This window comes from Tupaia chinensis, unplaced genomic scaffold, assembly GCF_000334495.1.
Source record: "Tupaia chinensis unplaced genomic scaffold, TupChi_1.0 Scaffold144099_1, whole genome shotgun sequence".
Lineage (NCBI taxonomy): Eukaryota > Metazoa > Chordata > Mammalia > Scandentia > Tupaiidae > Tupaia > Tupaia belangeri.
Window position 1 is genome coordinate 1,508,824 of NW_006203953.1, and position 6,398 is coordinate 1,515,221.

Sequence of the window (6,398 nt, forward strand, 5' to 3'; positions counted from 1 at the left end):
CATTCTATAATGAGCACACCTCAAGTCCACGGGATTGTTCCTAATCTCCTTACCCTGAGCTGCCTCCAACGTCTCCTAGATTTTCTGTTAGCTGCTGCGTTTAGTTATTATTCTATAGCCTAGCATCCAAGGACCATCAGTTCCTTTCCTCTGCTACATACATTTAAATAGAGATACAGGATCAGCAAGATCAGGCAAGAGCGCATTTTTAAAATCGAGTAAATGTTGGATCCATTATGAATTTAGAAGTATAAAATCATTTAAAAGTATACAAAGTCAGGCTGACTGGAAAATAAATATTTATTTCAAACAATACACAGTGAATTGTTCAAGTATCCTAATTCTCCTTCTAGAGAGACTAACATTTTCTGAAAAGAACGAGTTTGTATTTCCTTTCAGGGACAACAAAAGGTTCTTTATAGGGACTTGATACCTAGTCCCATATTTGAGAGGTGACCATCTCCAAGAGACTTACTTTACTGGGTCACGATTCACAGGGCTGATGGCTCTTAACTACAGGAAAGCACATTCTGTTTCAGTTAGTGAGAGCAGTGCTTTGACTGAATTTAGCTGGAAATGGAATACGGCTGCCGAGGACAAAACTGAGTGGCCAATCATTGGCGCAGCTGGGATATAAAGGTGGGGTCAAACAGTACTCTGCTGGAACGCTGAGGCCACGAGCAACACTGAGTAACAGCCACATGGGACCTCAGTACCGATAGGGGTTCCATAGTTTGAATCCAACATTTACAATGTGAAGTCAGTGGAGAAACCATTTTCCAACACTTTGCAATTGTCGCCACAGGGTCCAATTTGTGAAAGGACTTTTGTTTCCTCGAGTGCTCTTGAGGAACATGCACCATGAAAGCGAATGATTCAGTACACCCAGGGCTTAACATGTTGGAATGTTCTCTAAACTATTAACTTAGTTTGCTTTATGCTTGTGTTAGTTTATTTCGCTTTTTTCCACAAATTGCTCTGTTTTCTCTCTTTTAGATACTTGGGAAACTAAGGTTACCTTTTCTCCATGACTCCCAGGACCCTCTTAAAAGCAAGAAATCAACACCTTTTCACAGTCTCTCTCACAGATTCTGTCATTGGGCACTGAACTTTGGCAATGAAACTTTCTCTTTGAGGACTCACTGGAGTGCTCAATCTTGATGAACAAGGTGTGGCTCCGTCCCCATCCCATTTCTCCTGTCTTCCCCTTTCTGACCTCACAAACCAGAAGTGAGCCAGAGAAGATAATCCCCCTTGCTTCATCACATTCTGCTGCCTTCCTCTCCAACTCCATCCTCTCTCTCAGCTTCACCAGTCACCCACCCCAGACGTAACTTCTCAGCTACCTCCACTAATCCAAAGGGTCAGCTATCATATCAATTTTTTTAAAGAATTACCTCACTTAATTTTATGTATTATTGTTTTTAAGTTGACCAGAGATAGACAGAAAGTAAGAAAGCAAGCCTCCACGTCTGGGACTCAAACTCTGGTCAACCAAGTGGGAATCTGGTGCCTTAACCACCATGCCACCAGCTGGTCCCCAGCTATCATATCTAATTTGCAAATTCTCCTTGCACTTTTTCCCTAGACAGCTTCAATATATCAGCATTACTTGTGTTATTAACATACATGTAAATAATACCACCCGTTCATCACAAGCAATATTCAATTTCTTAAATGATTTTTCTTTTTTTAGAGGTAGGCAGAGAGGCAGTAGGGAGAAGGAGAAATTTCAGTTTTGTTATGGATCCTCATTGAAGAGTCACAATTTAAATTTTTGATTTTTAAAATTTTTATATGGATATTAAAACAAAATTAGAATGCAGTAGACACCCTCTTAGATGACCTCAGGTAGCATCTGCTAGTCCGAGTGGAGCTCCTGGATCTAATTCGATCTCAATTCTCTGCCCAACAGATTTGCACACTCATAGCAAACTGTACGTCGTCTGCTGCTGTGCTCAAGTAGGCAAATGCACCTCTGCTCCCACGAACTGAGATGCAAGCTTCCCAAGTGTCAGTTTATTGTTTCCCAAACCTATCCACTGGTTGCTGTGACCATGACATTTAATTAAATAGAATATAAACTGATGAAATGAGTGTGAAAAAAAAAAACTCTCATCTCTATAAAAACCATGTTGAATGCTCGGATAAGACTTGATATTAGTGAGTCACTAAAAGTTTGGTTGTCAAATTAATGTGGGTGGGGAAAAAGAACAAAACTAAAAAGCAGGGGGAAAAATCATGGAAAAAAAATCCTCTGCATTTAAATTGCCTTCCATGTGTTTCTATGAACAAATGCTACCTTTTCTGTAAAGAAACTAAAAAGCGAATTCAATAATATATTATAGGACTGATTTTATGTAAGCAGGATGACTCAGAATCCTATGTGGAGTAAGGACACTCCAAGAAAAGCCACAGCCCTATAACCTTAAGTTAGTAAAATAATATTTATGTTAGACACTTAACACTTTTAATTTCTTCTTTCTACCAATGTTGTGAATTAACTGACCAAAAATCGCTCCCCATTTTTTTGAACAAAGGAATTTTTGACATAACTATAAATCTCTTTGGATAGCCTAGTTTCCCTCTATCTTGTTATTTCAACCACAGAGAAAATTTGCAAGAGAAGAATTATAAACTCCCTGCTACCTTATGCTAGGTTCACCAGTTGTTGACATCTGGACATTTTGGCTTTCCCAATTTTTCACTCTAAAATATTCCCTGCTCTACTTTTCCTATACGCCATTATTTTCATTTACTATTTGTTCTCAGTTGTCAAAGGGCACATGCATTTATCAGAGAGACAGAAGGAATATGGGTGTGGCCAAGTTGTAATCCCTTCTTGATTTCCCCATCCCATTGGGATTTGAGCACACATGCACATGTACCTGGGGACTTTCTCAAGGCACTGGGGCTGGTTTTTGAACCACAGTTGATCTTGTAGGTTAGGCTATGGGGGGGTTGGCCCATTGATTTTCGGTTTTGGTGAACTATGTATGAATAAGTTATAGATCTTATGCCCTTTTACCCTTCAAAATTTCAGAAAAGGTAGCATTGAAAACATACTCAGTGTACTGTTCACAATTAGCATTTTAACAAACTCTTAAATTCCAACAAGATCTATTTCCATCAGGTGCAGCAGCAGGGGCTGACTAAAAAAAAAATTAGAAACAATGTCTGCCTCTCAGAGATAAGATGTGAAAAAAACAGAGTATTCCTAATGAATCACAAAAGAAAGAGAGCCATACCTAAAGCAAACAAATGTGCCCGACGAAGAGTAGCATGGATGGCAGCCTTATGGAAACTAAATGCATCTGAAAGATAGATACAGCACTCAGAAATGTGGGACAGGAAGCTACTGAATCATAGCAAGGGCAAGATTGAGGGAGACGGGAGAGACTTCCAACAGTGCTGCTTAAGCATTGTTTAATTAAGGCATGTTCTTCGTCACGTTCATCTCCCTGTCATTTTCTTTCTTAGTTTAAGGCAGGATACAGTAAATAAAGTCAGTAAATATTTGGATTTGATGTACACCAAAAGCACAAACTGATGTAGTCTTCTGATAAATTCCCTGTTTGTAAAAGGGGTGGAAACAACAGAAGAGATGTCCATTTCTTAGCTGAAGTTCCAAGTGTTCTTTAAAAATGTATTTATTGGGGTCAATAAGTGGCCTGGTAGGTAAGGTGCAAGGTGCTGGACTCTCATATGGCTGACCATGGTTCAAGTCCTAAACCTAGAAGCTTGCTTTCTCACTTGTTTCTCTCTTGCTCTGACTCTCTCTGGTGAGTGCATGTGCCCTAGAGCAAACTTAATAATAATAAATAAATAAATAAATATTTTTTAAAAAAAGTATTTATTTTTTGAAATATGACATTATCCTGCTCAAAAATCTTAAACATCTTCCCACTGTTTATATAATAATGCTAAATTCTGAGTTGCAGAGTTTAGGTTGTTCATAAGTTACTCTTATTCTCTGTTTGTGACCTAAATCTTTGTCTTGTGACCCAAAGTATTGAGGTAGGAACAGAGACCATAAAAATATAGTTAGAGTATTGACTCCAAATGGAACTTCAAACGAGCTGAGTTTTAAGATGGAGACAGAAGAGCTTGTCTGCTCTCCCGGGAGAGATGGCTTGCAGAGGTGACTCTGACTGACCTGGGCAGCAGGACCTACACCTAAAACGACTTTCTTCCCAGGCCTCACTCTATTCTAGAAAGTGGCTAAGATAATGGTATTTCTGGCCCAAAGCGTCTAGGCAAAGAATCTCCTGACCTTCCTACCCATTCTAAAGTTAGAAGAGTAACTGGACCCACCCAGCATGTGCCCCCCACCACAGAGCCCTTCCTGACCAAAATAAAGACCTTTCGCTTTGTTCGACCTTGACAACCCACTTTCCAGGAACACTCCCTGCTTCTTGGGAGCTCTATTTTTCTTCCCTTTCCTTCCACAAACTCTCCGCTTTGCTATACCTACTCTCTGTCTGCGTCTCTAATTCTTCCTGAGCGAAGGAAAAGAACCTGTCTCACTGCAGGTGTCAGGCCTGCCACCCCTGTGCTCCTGCATCAACAGGACTGTTCCCACTACCTGTTCCTTTATTTGGTCAAGTCAGAACACTCCTCATTCCCTTTTCACATCTCTTTCTTTCCTCTTGGCTGCTGGTGGTCAACTCTCTTAACTCTGTGCTTGCAAAACTCTCTCCATAACATTTGGTACCAAGACCATGCCAAATCACAGAGCCCAAGGCAAAAGGACCAGTCAGAAGCCTGACTTTAGCATTATTTAAATATTGAATACTTTTTTTTTTATCATTAAAATTTTGGTATTAATGTATTTAATAATAATAATAATAATAATAATAAATTACTGTTTATCTTGATTACTGAGTTTTTTTGGTGCCTTAAATGTTGCATTTGATGCAAAACCCTCACTTGCTTTACCCTCAGAGTTCTTTCATGAAGGTTTCCTGATTTCCAGTGCTAAGAGTAAACTTTCTTACCTCTGGATACCCCGAGAACTATCCTTCCCTGTCTTTTGTACCACTCAACAACCTTCTTTTTCTTCACATTACTAGTTCTAAGCTCATTGAAGGAAAACTCAGCACGTCATTGGTTAGTGCTTTCTGACACAGATTTAATGTTGGAGAACAAAGGTAAGAAGAAAACATGTGAATGATAAATTGAGACTTCACTGTTTTCTCTTCTGATTTTTAATTTTCTATAGGGCAATTGTACTCACTTGGGATGAGGGAGGAGAGAAAGAGAGAGAGAGAGAGAGAGAGAGAGAGAAATTGAGAAAGCAGCCCCCATGGGAACGATCAAACCATAATCCCTTCACCTCCATTCTCCTGTCCGGAATTTGGGCGCAGGTGCACATGTACCCAACTTGTCTCTCAAGCTTGAAGTCTACAGCCATGTGGGATCCATCCACCATATTCATCATGCCCATTCAGTCTGCACTTTCCTTAGGAAAATTCTTGTAAGAGGCTCCTTAGGAATATGAAGTGTAGGACTAGCTGGTGGCATAGTGGTTAAGGCAGCTGGATCCCATATGGCAAACTGCACAGTTCAAGTCCTGGATCCTGTGGCTTGAGAATTACATGGGGTGTGCATTTGCATGCCCAAGATCTTGGGAGGAGAATGGAGGAGAAGGGATTGTACTGTGGCCATCTCCTTTTGGGAAGTGCTTTCTCACTTTCCCTCTCTCTCTCTGTATCTCTCCCTTTGGTGAGTGCAGATGCTCTATAGTAAATTTAAAAAGGAAAGAAAGAAAAATAGATAGAGAAAGAACAGCAGGTTGTGAATTAGTCATTCCCTCAAGAAATAGTCTCTTGGGCACACCTGCCATGCTGTTCTGACTGAGAGTATCCAGCAGTGACTGTCAGACACGGTCTCCGAACTCACGGAGGATGCATTCTACAGGGGGAGCTCTAATTGTTAAAAGGTGTGTCTCAAGCCAGCAGATGGTATGGTGGTTAAGGTAGCTGAATCTCACATGGCTGAGTACACGGTTCAAGTCCCAGACCTGGTGGCTGGGAAAATACAGTAGGTACATGTGAATGCATGCCCAGAATTCCAGGAGGAGAATAAAGGAGAAGGGTTGGTGGTGTAGCTATCCCTCCTGGGGGGGGGGGTGATTTCTCAATCATGTCTCTCTTTCTCTGTCTTTCTCTGGCATGCTGCATGCATCCCATAGCAAAAAACCAGAGTGGCTATAGTGGTGACCAGAAGTTTATAGTGGTGACCACGGTGGTTATAGTGGTGACCATGGTGGTTACAGTGGTGACCACAATGGCTATAGTGGTGACCATGGTGGCTATAGTGGGGACCACGGTGGATATGGTGGGGACCACGGTGGCTATAGTGGTGACCATGGCTATAGGGGGGGCCAACGCAGCATC